Below are 16,537 nucleotides of genomic sequence, written 5' to 3' on the forward strand. Positions count from 1 at the left end.
TCCAGTTCAAGACAATAAATGGAAGTTAAAAAAAAAATAGCGGATAACACACCGGAGAAAATTTGTAGTATTTTGGATTTGGGACTCTGTAGGTATTTTCACTTGTGACGTCATCAACACGTAAATATGACGCCAACATGGTATGAAATGACGTAACATGCAACCTGACACCCCATGTCGCAAATTCAAAAAACTACAAATTTGCTTTTATGCATAGTTCGCACAGTTTCCTTACTGTTTCGTTTAATAAGCTAGAGTTTAAATACCCCTAAACTTTGACCATATATGGTTAATTCCATATGTTTGGCGGGAAATTTGAATTTCTTTAATTAGCTCTAACTTTGCATCAATTTAACGGATTTAAGAGCGGTTTTCACCAGAAAGCTCCATTTTTTTTATAGATTTTATTTATAAAGTTATTTAAGTCAAATAACTAATTCCAAATTTTAGGGCAATGTTTTAACGTCACTAATGACGTCATGTTGTCAATCAAAAGTATAAAACTACCATCAATACATGTGGACTTTCTTTTACTATGTTCCTGCCACATTTCGTCTCATTTGGAATATTTCATAATCATCTATGTGTCTCTAATGAGCCATGTGGGAGGAAAAACACCCATTTCTAACCATCGTGATCTGGTGTTTATTCGTAACTACCATGGCGACAAGTGTGTAACCAATATAATTTCATACGAAAAGTCATAAATATTTAACATCATAACACACTAAACAAACTGAATAATTATCTTTTAAGGCCCCTTCCTCCTATTGCATCTAAAGAGCAGGTTTTCATTTAAAAATACATTTTTTAAAGGTTCTGTTATCAATTTTAGGCGGTAAAAAGGCTTTTCTTGCTTATATAGGTAAAACTGATTAGAGGATGTAGGTGCTTAAATAGTCAACAACGACAAAATTCTAGAAAAACACCGGATGCAAATTCGTTCTTACAACAAACGACAGATCGAGCGACAATCGCAATCTCGCGGTCTTCACAGAGTCACAAATTCGATCAAAATACAAAAAAATACACGATCTATAAACATCGCCGCACGGTACAATATTCCTAAACAATTATTATTTTAGTTAAGCACTAATTTCGCTACGAAGTGATTTCATACAATTAATTCAACACTTGACTTTTTGTTCAACGGATGGAGCCGGCATCCAAACTAGATTGAATATCCGATCTAATAAGTCATTCGCATCGACTGGTATTAAATTGTTACCCTTGGTTCTCTACTCTGTATCGAGAGGTTCTCTCCGGGTACTCCCTCTCCTCAAAAACCAACATTTGACTTAATTTGCTTTCATTGTTAACTTCAGTTTACAGTGTCCCCTCAATTAGCGCTCCAGCGCTAGAACGACTAGACACTTTAAATAAAGTTCCTTTCCTGTCCTTTGAATGCCTGAAGCAGCCAGGATAACTTGTCCTCTTTTTTTGCATCTATGCAACTCATTCTTAGATCATTTCAACCAGCAACAAGAGGACTACTCGCGCCGAGAGAGTCCGGAAAGTTCAAGGGGCGAGAGCGAGGACGATCGAATGTTTTGATTATTGTTTTTCCGTCTTCACTGAAAACATCATGAGTCCACTTGATCAATGCCATTGGCAAGCGTCTCTCAAACTATAACTATCTAACTAGACGAATAGTTAGTATATAAGTGCTCTCTGTACGACTGAAATGCGTTAAACGCTGGTAAATTCTCCTATGATGGTAGCCGATCTATGAGGTTTTAGAAATTTGTTTTGTAACAATACCAAAAATATCGTAGACTTTCAGATGTGTCTGTAAAGAGAATCTTACCTTTCGCTTATTATCATTCACTTGAGGAATCCACACAGTGGATTTCAATTTCTCAAGCTTTCTTCGCTAATAAACGAACGCTTTTGACGTCCGAAAAACATATCGCATAATAATAGTCATAAAATTTATTCATGGTCGGGGATTCCCTAACTTCAAAATTTGACATGACGAAGCGTACTGGGATGTCTCAGCTATGAGCTGCTTTTTTAAGACCATTTTTCGGATATCGTTTATTGAAAAAAATATTAATAAAGTAAAAACTTACTTTTGGGGACAAAAAGCTCACGATCGGCAAACGGGATTGCATTTATTCCTGCTACAAAATTCGCAGTCCCATAAGTAGTTCTATAAGTTAACAAATTTGAATTAAAAAATCGTAATAATAAAATTATTAATATTAAAAATATATTATTTATTCTTTCTTCTCACCATTTCATCTCAGCTTAGTTTATTGGACTCACAATCGTTGACAGGTCGCCAGTTGCTATAAACCTTATTTTAAATTTTAATTGCCTGATTAATTATTCTTACAGCGTGGATGACTTATAGGGCCTCTTCATAAGAGCCCGGTTGACCGGGCTGGCCGTTTCTCGAAAGTCCCGAAAACTTTTCGGGCCCGAAAAGCCATTTGTAAAATTGCCAATCGCTTGTTTTGGAACGCCGATCTTTTAACATGTATTTAAGGCGACAAAAAGAAAAATAACTGTGAAGTTTGACAAATTAAATCCTTGAGATACAAAGGGAATTGTGACACCCGAAAACAACCCGTAAAGTTTAAAGACCGTGAGAAACGGGCCCCTGGCCCGGTTTCGGAGATCTCGCCTTACCTCTAAATCCTTTGTAAAAACGTCAATGTGTTCATATGAGAGGGCGAGCCAGCTCGGTTGCCGAGATCTCGGTTTTTCCATTCGGGATCTCGGTAAGCGGGCCACGGTGGGGCGAGACCCACCCCTCGCGCGATCATAAATTTCACGGTTTTTTCAAACAATATGGCGGCATTCCGCGCGCAATGTCTCATGGGAGACCATTTCTTGGTCAATATCCTTCACAGAGGGTTTTTTAGAGGCCAATTGTGAAGCCTGGGTACTAGTTATAACTTGTTTGGCGCCATCTTTGATTTCTGTAGTTCACAAGCTTTCCATCGATGTGTTTTTAGCCGATGTTTATGTATTTTTGAAACCACAATGGAGGAGGAAACCGACGAGAGAGTGAACGACCCAATGCAACGGGAAGCATCAAGGTTAGTAAATTATAGGCTTAATTTTTCGGCGATTTTTGACTTAATTTTAAAATTCTAAAAGCATACGACCAAAGCTTGTTTACCGTTTGATTGGTTTGTGAACAAAAATTCTGTCTTTGCTCATCGTTGTCAAATTTAAATCAAGCCTTTTATTTTGCTCTCTAACAGTGCTATGCGCGGAGGAAAGAAGAGAGGGAAACGATTTGATTTAGGGCAGTATCATAAACAGTTACAGAAAATGAAGGAGGACAAACTTCAGGCACTGGTGGAAGAAAAAGATGACAAGGAAAATGAAGTTGTAGAACTTAGGAAAGAAACAGAGAAACTTAGTAATAAGATAGCATATAGAAAGAGGAAGGTAGGGAGGTGCTGTTGCTTCTTTTAATTTATGACTTATTGACAGAGAATCTTAACGACAGGACAGCATATAGAAAGAGGAAGGTAGAAAGGCGATGAGGAAGCTTACAATTGTAATATTTATGACCTATATAAATGGTCATATCAACAACATTTAATAGCAATGTGGAGTTTTTAAATAAATTATATCAACTGAACTTGTTCAAATGTGGGTAGAGATCTAGTAAAGAACTGGCTTTGAGTTCTATCTGTTACCCCAAATTAGCCCAATATGAATAAATATTTACTTTATGACCAGAATATTAACATGAATCAATCAAACCCTGACCTTTTTGTCGACAGATTGAGTTATGAGAATCCCAGCGAGGGAAGACAACAAACTGTTTTTCCTAAACATTAAATACTCAATGCTTCTGTATTGCTGTAGAATTGAACTTTCTTGAGACAAGTTAGAACTCCCTCTTGTAAAAAGGCTGGGTATGCCCGTGCACAATATCAATAACCTTTTCAGTGTATGATTTTCTCACTTTTCTCAATCTATTTTTTATAAACGGGATGTGAGATTTCATTTAAAAATATAGACATTTCTTACACTACATGTAACTATTACTTAATTACTAGATCTCTGGACTCCACAATGTTTTGGCAGAATTGCAACCAACAAGCAAGGTTTCAAGACTCCCTAATATTACAAGTGAAGTAAAAGATGACAATTGCGAACAGCTCAAGCTCTCAGAAGCCCAGAACAGGGGAAGGAAACGGACTACTTGTGAGCATTTGGTGTCAGTTCATTGCCAAAGTACCCACGCAAAAGATGACAAGAAACAGGAAAAGGCTGTTCTGGAAGGTATGTGGGTTGCAGTGGTCACAAAATCCAGCAAGGAAGATCTCTGCAAGTATTTTGAAAACTCAGTGACTTGTATGAAAAATGTACTACCTAAAGTTATTAGGAAAACAGTTTTAGAATCTGAGAAATCTGTGAGCAATAAAATCAGGAGTGTGAGAGTATTATATGAAGGGGGGTTAATGAGCAAAAAGAAGTACAATGCCATACGCAAGTGCCCAATTGAAACATTTCAAGGCTTTTATGCACCAAACATCTTACCTTACAAACGTCTTTCACACTTTATTAAAACTATTGACATTGGTAATGTAAGGGATTTAAGAGAGTTTTGTGAGGAAGCAGGCTTAAATCCTGTTTCGGGGGTACATAGAAGTTTAGAACCACTACTTCTACATTTGGCATCTCTTTATGTTAAGATCAATGCTACCCTACCTTGCTTACATTGGTTCAATGAGGAAGTGGGTGTGTTTCACGTTGCTTTAGGTGCTGACGGAGCACCCTTCGGGAAGGATGAGACAGCAACAGCTTATCTGGTAAGCTTTTTGAATGTCCTAGAACGAGTTGCCAGCTGTGAAGACAACTTTCTTCTCATGGGTTCCAATTGTAAAGAAGATGATCCTGTTATGATCAATTTCACTAAGCATCTTGTTAAAGAAATGCAAACTATACAGGAAAAAAGTACATGGTTGGAAATGTGGAGGTAAAATTTGTTTTTCAACTTGTCCCATGTGATCAAAAATGGCTAGCTTGTATGGGAGGGGAACTAAATAATGCGGCAACATATTTTAATTCTACGTTTACCAATGTCAGCAATAAGAATATGGCTACTTTGGGCGGAAACATTGGTGACAAAAAGGCAACTCGGCAGTGCTGGAAGTTCTCAGACAGAATTGAAAAAGCAAAAGCTGTAGAAAAGTACAAAGAGAAGCTTTCTGAGAAAGAATTGAAATCCAGGACAAAGGTCACTACCTTTATTGCAAACCAAAAATCTAGGCAAGAGTTTAATCCCCCCTTGGGAAAATTTATAGACAAAGCCAAAGTTGAGCCCCTGCACATAAGTAACAATGCATGGCAGCACTTGTTCCAACAAATGTTTGCTATAGCCATGAAGCTGACAAACCAAGAGGTACTAAAAAAGGCTGATACTTTTGAAGACTTACTAAGTACGTGTGCTTTCAAAAAGTTTGTTACTTGCCTAGAACAGTTACTTAAGTGTAAAAGGCTTTGCAACAACATCTGTAAGTGGTATAATGAGAAGCGCAAAAAGGGTCAAGATTTGTCATACAGATTTACAGGCAAAGAATCAAAATACTTTGTCTGGAATTTTGGGCATGTGACAGAAACACTACTGCAACTAAATCCTGACAAGAACACAGCTTTTAAGTTACAGGCCCTTCACAAAGCTGCTGAAAAAGTGCGTGATAGTGTCTCCCTCTTCAGTAGGGTAAGAATAACAGAAGAACAAATTGTACAGTTGGAGAATTCTTGCAAAGAACATTTCAATGTGAATGCTTTGTTTTTCAAAAGGTAAACCCCACAGTCTGGACCATTGGGTATGTACTGTAGTACCTTTGCACACAAAAGAAATGGTTCAAACATTGTCATTTGGGTTGGGACTAAACACAATGCAAGGGCGTGAAGCCAAACATATTAAGCTTAAAAAGTACATGGAAAATACAACCAATGTTCAAAAGGGTCAGAGGTGGTGTCATGTTTTCCGACACGAGCACATTGCATTAGTTTGGCTTAGGGACATTGACCCCCACTCGGCAAAATACAGGAGGCAAAGCCTGGAAGGCCAAGCCAAAGCAGTCGTAGGGGAATATTTCATCCCAAAAAAGTGTGGTGAGGCTGATTACTGCTACTGTGGTCTTCGCAAAAAGCAAGTAACAGACAGTAAATGTTCTATTTGTGGCAGTGACTTGATGAAGTGGATAAATGAGAGTGTTTCTGCAGGGAAAGTTATACCTGCATTAAAGTGATATTTGAATACTTGTTAAGGTTCAGGTTTTCTTGTTGATTATAATTGTGGATGTCCCAGGAGACTAACAAAACTTGTGAACATATTTTATTTTCCAATAAAATTTGTGTAAAGTGTACAGTTGTCAACCATGAATATTTAAGGCTTTATTCATCGTTATTAAACAATAACCACAGACCGAATGCATAAATGAAGCCAAAAAAATATCCTTTTGTTTATGTGCCGTATTAGCCTCACTAGCCTCATTTGAATGGACAAAATACAAAAGAAATGTTGCTTAAGAGCGAGGCTAGGGACTCAGTCTTATTAGCACATAAACAAAAGAATACATTTTTGGTCGCCATTTATGCATTTGGTCAATAACAATTATTCCCTTATTAAGAAAGGCTTAAATTACCAATACATAATTAATTTTCTTGGTTCCCTTTTGTTTACATCTGGGACTTGCTGCAACAATGTACCACAAGAGCCATATTGTTATAACCTGATCCTCCATGAAATGAAACAGTAAAATTTCGATTAATGTTGAGGTACTCCGTGTTCATTCCAGTAGCCGTACTGAAAACTCACAGATAGAACTTCTGAGCTTTTAAGATATTTTAATCTCATTGGCTTTGATTCAGTTATGACAACCTCACATCTCTCAGCTGACCTCTCCTTTCCAGAAGAAGACTTTTTCTTCAGTAGTTCTTCTTTGATTATCAAATCGCCCTCCAAGTTCATTTTATCAAAGACAAACAAAGCTTTTCTTAACTGTGTAAATTGAACATCAATTACAGCATGTGTTTCTTTATATTCATGTCCATAGCCGTTTCGTTGAATTATATGGTTCAGAATAACACGAAATACCTCCTGGGGAAGGTCAAGTGTAAATTCGCCTTTCCAAGGTGTCGCCATAGAGGGTGTAGTGCGAAGTCTTTGGATTATTCTCGTATGAATCTTCTTCAAAGCATTTATAACCATTGATTTGGTACCAATCAGCTGTTGTACCTCTCTTTTCCTCGAGTGATCATGGTATTTGTCTTCCAAAAGTCCCACTGCAACTTCTGTCTCATGAAAAAATTTACTTATAGAACGCATCATTGAAATATCTTCTGTTTGAGAAAGATAGTCGGATTTATTTCTCTGTAGAAATTTGTTAATACCCCGCGAAGGAGGATTCCCTGCGAAAACATTGTCCGCCATCTGAATTTTTTCCCAGGTGACATTTCAGACTTTTCCTGATCGTTTTTGGGGGTGGGTTGGCCCCAGCGTGGCTGGAAATTTTGCCATATGAACACTCCATCCCGGTTACCGGGAGGAGAACGATACAATGCATTTTCGTGATAGAATGGACATTACCGAGCTTTTAATTCTCTTTTCTTCGATACTGAAGCTTGGAATAGTTTTACTGACAGAAGAAAGAATTTCGAGAAATTCTCGCTAGGTTTGTTCTTTAGATTTCACGCCTGAATGGTGGCGTCACCACAATCTTTTTCATCTCGGAAAGCGGGCTGAAAGTCACCATATGAACAGAAACCAGTTTCATCTCGGTTAATGAGCCAGCCCGGTCAACCGGGCTCAAATGAAAAGGCCTTTAGTAATGACATGAAGAGAATATACCGTTGGTACCCATATATCATATACCTATTATAATAAGTGGAGTGGAGTTGACATATATCTAAATGATATGAACTGCGGAAATAGAAATGAAATGAAGATGTGATCCTCACAGTCACAACTGCAACTTAAGCAATTGCAAATTAATCCCGAAAAAGTCCTCGGGTCTTCAACGGGATTCGAACCCGTGGCCTCTCCACCAGCGCTGTTATCCACAAATTGGGAGCAGGCCTATTTATTGAGTTCATCTTACCCGTGAAAAGAGTGAAATCATATCTAAATGATATGAACTGCGGAAATAGAAATGAAATTAACGGCTAAGACGGCTCTTCCAGTTGAAGTTCCGAGGATTTTTTTTGGGATTAAATTGCAATTGCGTAAATTGCAGTTGTAATTGCGAGGATCATATCTTCATTTCACTTGGAGTTGACATAATTACGCAATTTAACTTTGATGAAGTCCTCTTGGATTGTTTCAAGAGACGTGAGAATTGCAGCTTGAGTAGCGATGCACCCCGAAAAGCTTGCTGCGCAGATTGCGCTAATCGCCCTTTTCTTTTCAGTCGGCTGAGTTAAGAGTCTGCCGCCCTAATTTCTGCTCCTTTAAACCATTTACACGCGCTAAAAGATCGGCACAGCACACCAAATTACAGTTTTGCCTTTCGGATTATCGTCCACACCTCACGTGTTCACAAAAATCCTTAAGCCTCTTGAGAAATATTGGAGGCATCAGGGCATTTGCGTTGCTGTTTTTCTTGAAGACGGATGGGGTACTGAAAAGGATTCTCAAGTGTGCAGTATTGTCGCGGATGCCTTTAGAGCTAACCTTTCTAGGGCGGGTTTCGTTACAAACGAGGGTAAGTCAGTGTGGATACCTTGCCAGAGGCTTGATTGGTTGGGTATCACTTGGAATAGTGCTCGTGGAACTGTTGACCGGCTGGGAAAGCCTCCATCGAAGGAACAACAGCTTTCGAGAACACAACAATTTATTCTCAGCTCACATGCAGCCATGTTTGTTTTTACACACACAATATGGCCTACGCGCAATACCGCTGACACCTATGATACGACGACAGAATTATGTCCTATCAACATCCTCCCTTTCAAAGAAAACTATTAACAGGTTAATATGTTTCGTATGAAAAAAAAAGAGTCATGAACACAACAAATATGAAAAGACAATGTCTGATAATAGTCAGCATCGAGGACCCTAACTGCACTCTGGTCTCCAGTTCTAAAGGTCCAGTCTCTTTGGTGGCCTGATTGGTCGACCATAACGAAACGTTTGCACTGGCGGAAGTGAATTCTCATTCGGAGACTCAGAATTGGGGTTAGGTACTATGGTTTCTGCAGAATTTCCGACAACCGCACCATTAGCTATGACTGGTTGTTCTGGCAAGGGTTGCGGGTAACATGGGACCTGAGGCTCACTAGGTCTTAAGTGGATCCTGTTCCGTCTAACCAACCCGGCTTGTGTTTTTACCACGTACGAACGTGGTGTTACCTCGCCCAAGACTTCGCCGTGTCTCCACTGTTCACCACGGTGATGGTCATTTGGCCTGGTGTACACAAATTAGATCTGGTATACCATAACGGGCAAAGTGCGCCTTATAACAGAGATAACATTGGCAGCAGTGATGTCTTCATTCAATGGATCAACCTCAAACCAGTCACTGTAGTGGTCTACCGTAACAGAATACCAACGCCCACCCTGCTTGAATAGGTCCTGCGATATGAATTTCCATGGACCTTGAGGAATTTTGTGAGACAACATCGGTTCCTTTGGGAGTGCTGAACCATAGCTAGCACACAATGAACATTTGGCACTTTCGTGAAGGATTGCAGCTTGCATTCCAGGCCAATGCATTACTTCTCGTGCCCGGCGAATCATACTTTCACCGCCCTAATGACCCTGATGGAGTATTTTCAGCATAGTAGACTGTAGTTTCAAAGGAATGAGGACTTTGTGTGACTTGTACAATACACCATGGTATACCGCTAGTTCATCCCTTAACGGATAGTAATGACGGAGTGCTGTGAGCACCTGTGATTTGTCAGAGGGCCATCCATGAGCCACGAACGCACACAGAACTGACAGGGTATGATCCGCTTCGGTTTCAGCTTTAAAAAGTGCCATGGTCTCTAGTTCTACCCGGAACGTCTCTAGTGCATTCTCTGAGTTACACTGGAACACCTCTTCTTGTGGGTCTGAGGGTGTAGGGAGGTTCAAGGCGGCTCTTGACAATGTATCGGCCAAGTACATGTACTTGCCTTTCTTGTAAACTACTGTGAACTTGAACGGCTGTAGGGGTTTTTTGAAAATCGTTTCTAATGGCTGGTGGTCAGAATGAACTACAACATCTTGTTTACCATAACGATACTGGTAGAACTTTGTACAGGATATTTTGATGGCAAGACATTCCTTTTCAATAGGTGCATAGTTGACTTCAGTTGCTGACAATGTTGAACTTGTAAAAGCCACAGGTTGACCATCTTGCAGCAGGGCACCCCTAAGGCCCGTGTCACTGGCATCCACTTGTAACACACACGGCTTGTTCACATCAAAGAACTTCAACGTCGCTGCATTTGAAATTAAGCTTTTGGCTGTCTTAAAAGCCTTGTCATGCTGGGAGGACCATGACCACACTGCACTCCCATGAGTCGGCTCAGTTAGTGGCTTCATTCCTGAACAAAGGAAAAAACGACTAAACCACTTTTTAGAAATATGCATCCACTTGAAATAACTTATCCGTAGAAATAACTCGTTCGTGTAGTACAATGTGGGCAAAGTTTATGATTGGTACCAGCGATTTCAGAGTAATAATATCGAATGACAGGTTTACATTCATATGCTAAAGTTGTCATCAAAAGCTAAAATTTCGTGATTTCATGCACTTGTTGTTATGCGGATTACTGCAAATGAGTTGTGCTAAAAGAAAAAAAAAAGGAGTAAAATATCTGTCATTTCTCGGTTGATCCAGGTTTATGTTTTTGATATCTCCCTGAGAATGCTGAAAGTAGCATTTCTGAGCATCAAGATTTCAAAATTTATGGCGAAGAACGACCAACAAGTTACCGTCTCCGGCGCTTGCTTATTACCCCCCCCCCCCCCCCCAGTACAAAATACGCTCCGTCGCCCCTGGTTGACACGAGCAGCACGATTATTTTTCCTCTTTTAAGCAATGACGTTGGTAACTTAGGTATTAAAACTGTTACTTAAGATAACACAATTGTCACTCCTACATCATAATAATGTAGGCGTGGCAATAGTGTTATCTTTTAAGATAACACTATTGTCACGCCTACGTTATTAAAACTGTTACTTAAAAGTAACAGTTTTAATACCTAAGTTACCAATAATTTATCAATTAATGAACTAAAATACATCTTTGCAAGTAATACAACAGCAAAAATACCTAAAAATAGGTTGCGAAAATATACTGTTCACTAGAACACTAGTGAACAGAATACAGTATACTGTATACAGTATACAGTATTGTTATTTTTAACAAGAATTGGATCTCTAATATTATTGCTTAATGTCAGTTCCTCATTTTAAGACTCTATACTTTCATGTAATTGCATCCCATCTTTCATTAACACACGATTTTTTAAAAAGTCTCAAATCCTCGAGGAAACGCCGCCAAAATGTTGCATAAGCTTTTCACATAATGAATTTAACTTACTTTCACCAACATTTCAATGTTATTACGTCGAAATACTTGTTTTTCATAGCATCCGCCATTATCGGTATGTCGCCTGCATACTTATTCGAGAAAGCCTGGAGCGAGGACTTATGACGTCACTTACTCAACATATCGCTCACTGCTACTTCGTAAACAATGGAAAACATGTCAGAAAGCGAAGCTTCGTCTTCTATCGATCATGATTTATCGACTTCAGAATTATCGTTTGACTTCGAAAAAATATTCTGAGTCACTTATCTGTGATTATGAAGATTTAGACTCGTGGCTACTGAGGAAAAAACAGCCGCATATCGGCGAGAAAGAGCTCAAGAGAAAGAACAAGAGGAATGCTTCGAGATCGTTCGAATTAACTGATATTAGATGGTATTATTGGAGTCGTGATTTTGTTTATTAACTATTGTTCCCTCAACTTGGACTGTGAATCCATTTTCGATCCTCCTGGGGGTGATACGTTGTTGGCTCAAGGGATGTACTTAACTGACTCTTTACATTAATTACCCTTGTCCACATGTGAATCACATGTTGATCGAGCGTTATCACATAGAAAAACTGGCCCTTAGGGAGTCCCACGTAAATGCGATTCATTAGGTGACCAATGAGCCATGTTGCCAGCATGGTTGTCCTGATAGAGTAGTGGTCATCACACCCGACTAGTGATCACGGGGACGTGGGTTCAAATCCCGCTCAGGGCAATTACCGTTTTTCCCAGAAGTTGTCCAGTGTTGAGTTTCCCGTAACTTTCTCTCAATTTCTCCTCAACTTGGACTGTGAATCCATTTGCGATCCTCCTGGGGGTGATACGTTGTTGGCTCCAGGGATCTACTTAACTGACTCTATGTATATATTCCTTTCTAGCTTCGTTCTTGTCTTCCACTAAATTAGAACCTGAAAAGAATAGTCTCTAGTGATTGCCAGAGTCTATTTTGCTCTCAAACATGAGAAGCTGTATTATCAAAGGAGTAGCTTCTGTCTCTGCTTTTATTCGAGTTCATTCAAGCACGACGAAGTATCAAGATGGCGATTAACAAACAGCAACACAGAGACGAAACAGCTAAACGATATCAAAGGCCCTCCCAGGGGTTTGGGGGAACAAGGGAACATTGCTAATTAGGACTAATTTGAACTGGGAACAGGGGAACAAATATTTTAGGAAACAGGGGATCAAAAAGCTGGGAACAAGTTGGAAAGTACTTTGGGGAACAAGGGAACACAAGGAAATATTTAAAGGGAACAAGGGAAAAAACACCCCGGTTGAAGGGCTTCACGTAAGGGACTAGGGACCTCAAGATTCTACGTCAGCGATAACGCCACCAAATGATAGCTATTAATAAGCGAAACAATCGGTCTGAATGTGCGGTGCGAAAGTTTGTACATTTCTTTTGAGTTCTCTGCAATTCTACGACGCAAAATGACCACATCTCAAGCTCTGAGGACAACGTGAGCACATAGTCACGATTTTTTTGTTCTTTTTGCCTGGTTTCCACACCGTTCTTCCCACTTCAGTTCCTGAATAGTTCGGGTAGTTTATAGAAGTTCCATGAACAGCACTAATGACGAAAAATTTTGGAAAATGCAAAGTTGTAATTTTTTAACGACGTTTTCGTTGACGTCGCCGTTGTAGATCTTAAGGTTCCTACTTTAAGATCTACGACGGCGACGTCGACGAAAACGTCACCTCAATATAGAAATTTGCAACATCTTATAATAAGTCTTTCGCGATTATTCCATCTCGTTCGCGTCGTTCAATGTGGGTGAACTATCCTAAAAATAAAACGGTATGAAAAGTTTCAGATTAAAGATAGAGAATGGAAGATTTAAAATTGTAAGCTCGCGTTGTCATCAAAACCTCAAATTCGGTGATTTCACGTTGTTGTTGTGAAGAGCACCGCAAACATATGTGGAAAATGCGTGCCGCACAATTATGTTGAATCTTTTCCTCTTTTTATTCTTGTTTTGTGGCGTTCTTGTTGACGACCGCATCTTAGATCTTAAAGTCCCCATCTACAGGATGAGAAATCTTAAAACTTATTACGGACACGTTGCTATTTAGGGTTTTTATTGCATAAATTATCGCAGAGCTCTGCATGCATGCACTGTTGATTAATAAACATCTGCATGTGCTTGTGTTACCACGCCATTTATAGCTCGTGTTCGAGTTTAATAGGGACCTCAAGCAAGGACGATGACGTCGGCTATGGGAACCGGTAGCCTCGCAGCTCCTACAAGGTCTCACCTGATTGGAGACCACCCTTGAGGTTTAACAAAAGAACAAATAACAGAAACAATGGACCCTAGGCCTAAAACCTAACTCTTTTGTTTTAGGCCTAGGGTCCATTGTTTCTGTTATTTGTTCTTTTGTTAAACCTCAAGGGTGGTCTCCAATCAGGTGAGACCTTGTAAGAGCTGCGAGGTGACCCATGAGAACGTTGTCTAAGAATATTATTTCCCGTTATTGTAATAATTTCCCATTTACGGCAATTCGCTAGGAATGGGAAGTGTGTGTATCAACATTACAGGAATAAAATAGGTGAGAAAGGCAGTGTGGATATTTAGGGAGGAAACTTAAAATTTATTGTCAGGAGCTCACTTTTTTTCCATCGTCGTTGTCAGAGCGAGAACGGCATACAAATGTACACAAGACTAGTCGCACGTGCAGGGCGTGCAGGGGCCGGTTCCTCGAAGCCTCAGGTTAGCGCTAACCGTTGGACAAGAGGTATCAAAACCTATAGGCTTCCCGGCATGGTATTTAACGCTGGTTAGCGCTAACCTAGGCTCGATTTCCAGCCGTTTTGTGAGCCCGCGTACCTCGCCCCACACCACACAGGAGGACAACTGCACTCACAATACGGCTGGAAATCGAGCCTAGCGCTAACCGTTCTTCCAGCAACCCGAGCCAGAGCTTTTGTTCTTGTCCGTTGGTCCTATTGTTTCATCGCATTCTCGTAGCCGTCTTCGTCTCACTAACATCAAGCTTCACCAACAGCCCCTCAACGCTGATAAACAACTTGATAACAGTGGAGAAGATTTCTATTTAAAAATGATTATTTTTTATGGTTTCAAGCACTAAGGCAAAATAATTCTTTGTTTGGACAGCCAATGAGGTTCCGCTTGACACATTAATTGGAGCTTAACCAAGGACGAAAACGACGGCGACGAGAACGCCGATCTAAAAGTATTATTTCCCGTTATTGTAAGAATTTGGCGATTAATTACTCGTTTGGCATTGAAAGTGTGTATAATCATTCCAGAATTAAAAGTGGTATGAACGGTGTGGCTCTTTGGAGATAATACTTGAAAATTCTTCGTCAGTCTCTGGCGTCCTCCAAATACCCTTAATTCTAGTTTGATGTGCTACGTTCTGTCCTCACAAAAGAATCTTCTGATTACAAGAGTGGACACCTTTACCGGTGTAACGGCTTAGGATCGAGAATAGAGCGCCTTCTAAAGAACGCCGTACTTCTGCAAATACTTCCCTACAGGAGAATTTAACCACAGGCGCACGCATACAAGCCTAAAGCAGTCCTCGGGGTAACATAACAGACCATCGGCATCGCATACCACTATTAACAATAGAGCGTTATCAAGTCACGTCACAGCGGCCATGCTGGTGTTCCAAAACAAAGAAACGGCTGCCATGTCGGTGTTCCAGAGTAATCTTGGGGGAATTCGAAACTCACAGTTTTCCTCGAGCTTCGCTCTCTGAAAACTGTTCGCTTCTCGGAACAGATAATGTCCGCGGACAAATATCCGAGCATATTTTCGCGCCATGCAAATGGGGGCTATTGTTTATATATCCTCTGAACTTACAATAGTGCCTCTCTTTTTGTTCTCAATAGACGGTTTGCAACAAATCTCGAGACAGATAAAAATTATGACAATTGCTAGTAGACGAACCAAAGAAGCTGATGAGAGATCTTTTGTTTTCGTCCACCGACATGTTTTTCCTTACCGTTTATTCAGTTCTGAGTCTTACATGATTATTTGCATCTGCGTAGATCTACAGGGAACAAACTGGACTGAGCAAATCCGTAATTTTCAAGCAGATAATTTTTATTGGAGTGAGGACTTGAAGAAATACAGTTGCAGCAATAGGTGTGGTGTGGACGAGAGAAACGCTTCGGATCTTCCGAAGGACGGCTCGGAATCATTACGATGTTTCTGCGATAAATTTTGTGACGAATATGGCGACTGCTGCTTTGATTTCAACAAATTGTAAGTAAAGAATTATAAGCGACTGTCTATATAACCTGTATAATCTAGTAACCTATATAATCTATCAGGATGTACATGACCTTGAAGCGCGTAACTTGCAACTCTTTAAGAGTGGAGTGATTAGGTTCGCGGGTCCGAGGATTTGGCTAAAAAAAACTAATCGGATTTAGGATGTTGAGGACACATTTTGCGGATTGACGGATTTTGAACACTCAGCGGATCACGTATTTCTTTAATACTTCAGCGTGGATTATGGATTTTGTTTGTTTTGAAGTGCGGATCGCGGAGATTAACTTGGTGGTCGGTTTCAATTTTTTTCTGCCCGACCTTAGAACTAGATTAGACTACAGCAGTGATCAGTAAACTAATTAGCGCCCCTCAACGACATTTTTTTTTCATGACGTAAATCAAATGTTGCCATGCAAATTCATGGAGTACCGTCATGGAAACATTTCGAAAAAAAGTCGGTGAGAGGTGCGTCTAACTGATAATCGCTGTAACACATCTTTGACCTTCACTGCAATCGGACTCCAGAAACCTCTAGGACCCCAGAATTTCGGCTTCCGGCCAGACAATGCTGACGATGAGGTGACTGAATATGACAGTAGCTCTGATGAGGAGGAGACGGAAACTGACGTTTCAGAACTCGATAGAGGGTCCAAGTTCTTGTTAGGAACGACTACGAGTTTTGGGCGTTAAGTGCGGATCAACAGTAGGCTAATTTTATGATAGGTATTTCTTTAACGTCAGTTCAAGGTTACTAATCAAGTGAAGCTATGATCTTCGCAGTT

The 16,537-nt window shown here is 40.0% G+C and overlaps 1 protein-coding gene across 3 annotated transcripts in view; it reads right to left on the reverse strand.

Annotated features, from left to right (window-relative positions):
* Positions 1 to 16,537, reverse strand: part of LOC137998110 (uncharacterized) — a 216,787-nt gene that overhangs the window by 8,316 nt on the left and 191,934 nt on the right. Inside the window, exon 1 of one of the 3 annotated variants that reach the window (XM_068844526.1) lies at positions 1,808 to 1,907. The exons of 1 other annotated variant lie outside the window; for it this stretch is intronic. The gene's annotated coding sequence lies outside the window, so the exon portion shown is untranslated. Of the gene's footprint in view, positions 1 to 1,807; positions 1,908 to 16,537 lie in introns of those variants that run through there. One more of the 3 variants, XM_068844528.1, reaches the window with a different exon arrangement.

The sequence above is a fragment of the Montipora foliosa genome, chromosome 3 (assembly GCF_036669935.1).
Source record: "Montipora foliosa isolate CH-2021 chromosome 3, ASM3666993v2, whole genome shotgun sequence".
NCBI classification, from domain to species: Eukaryota; Metazoa; Cnidaria; class Anthozoa; order Scleractinia; family Acroporidae; genus Montipora; species Montipora foliosa.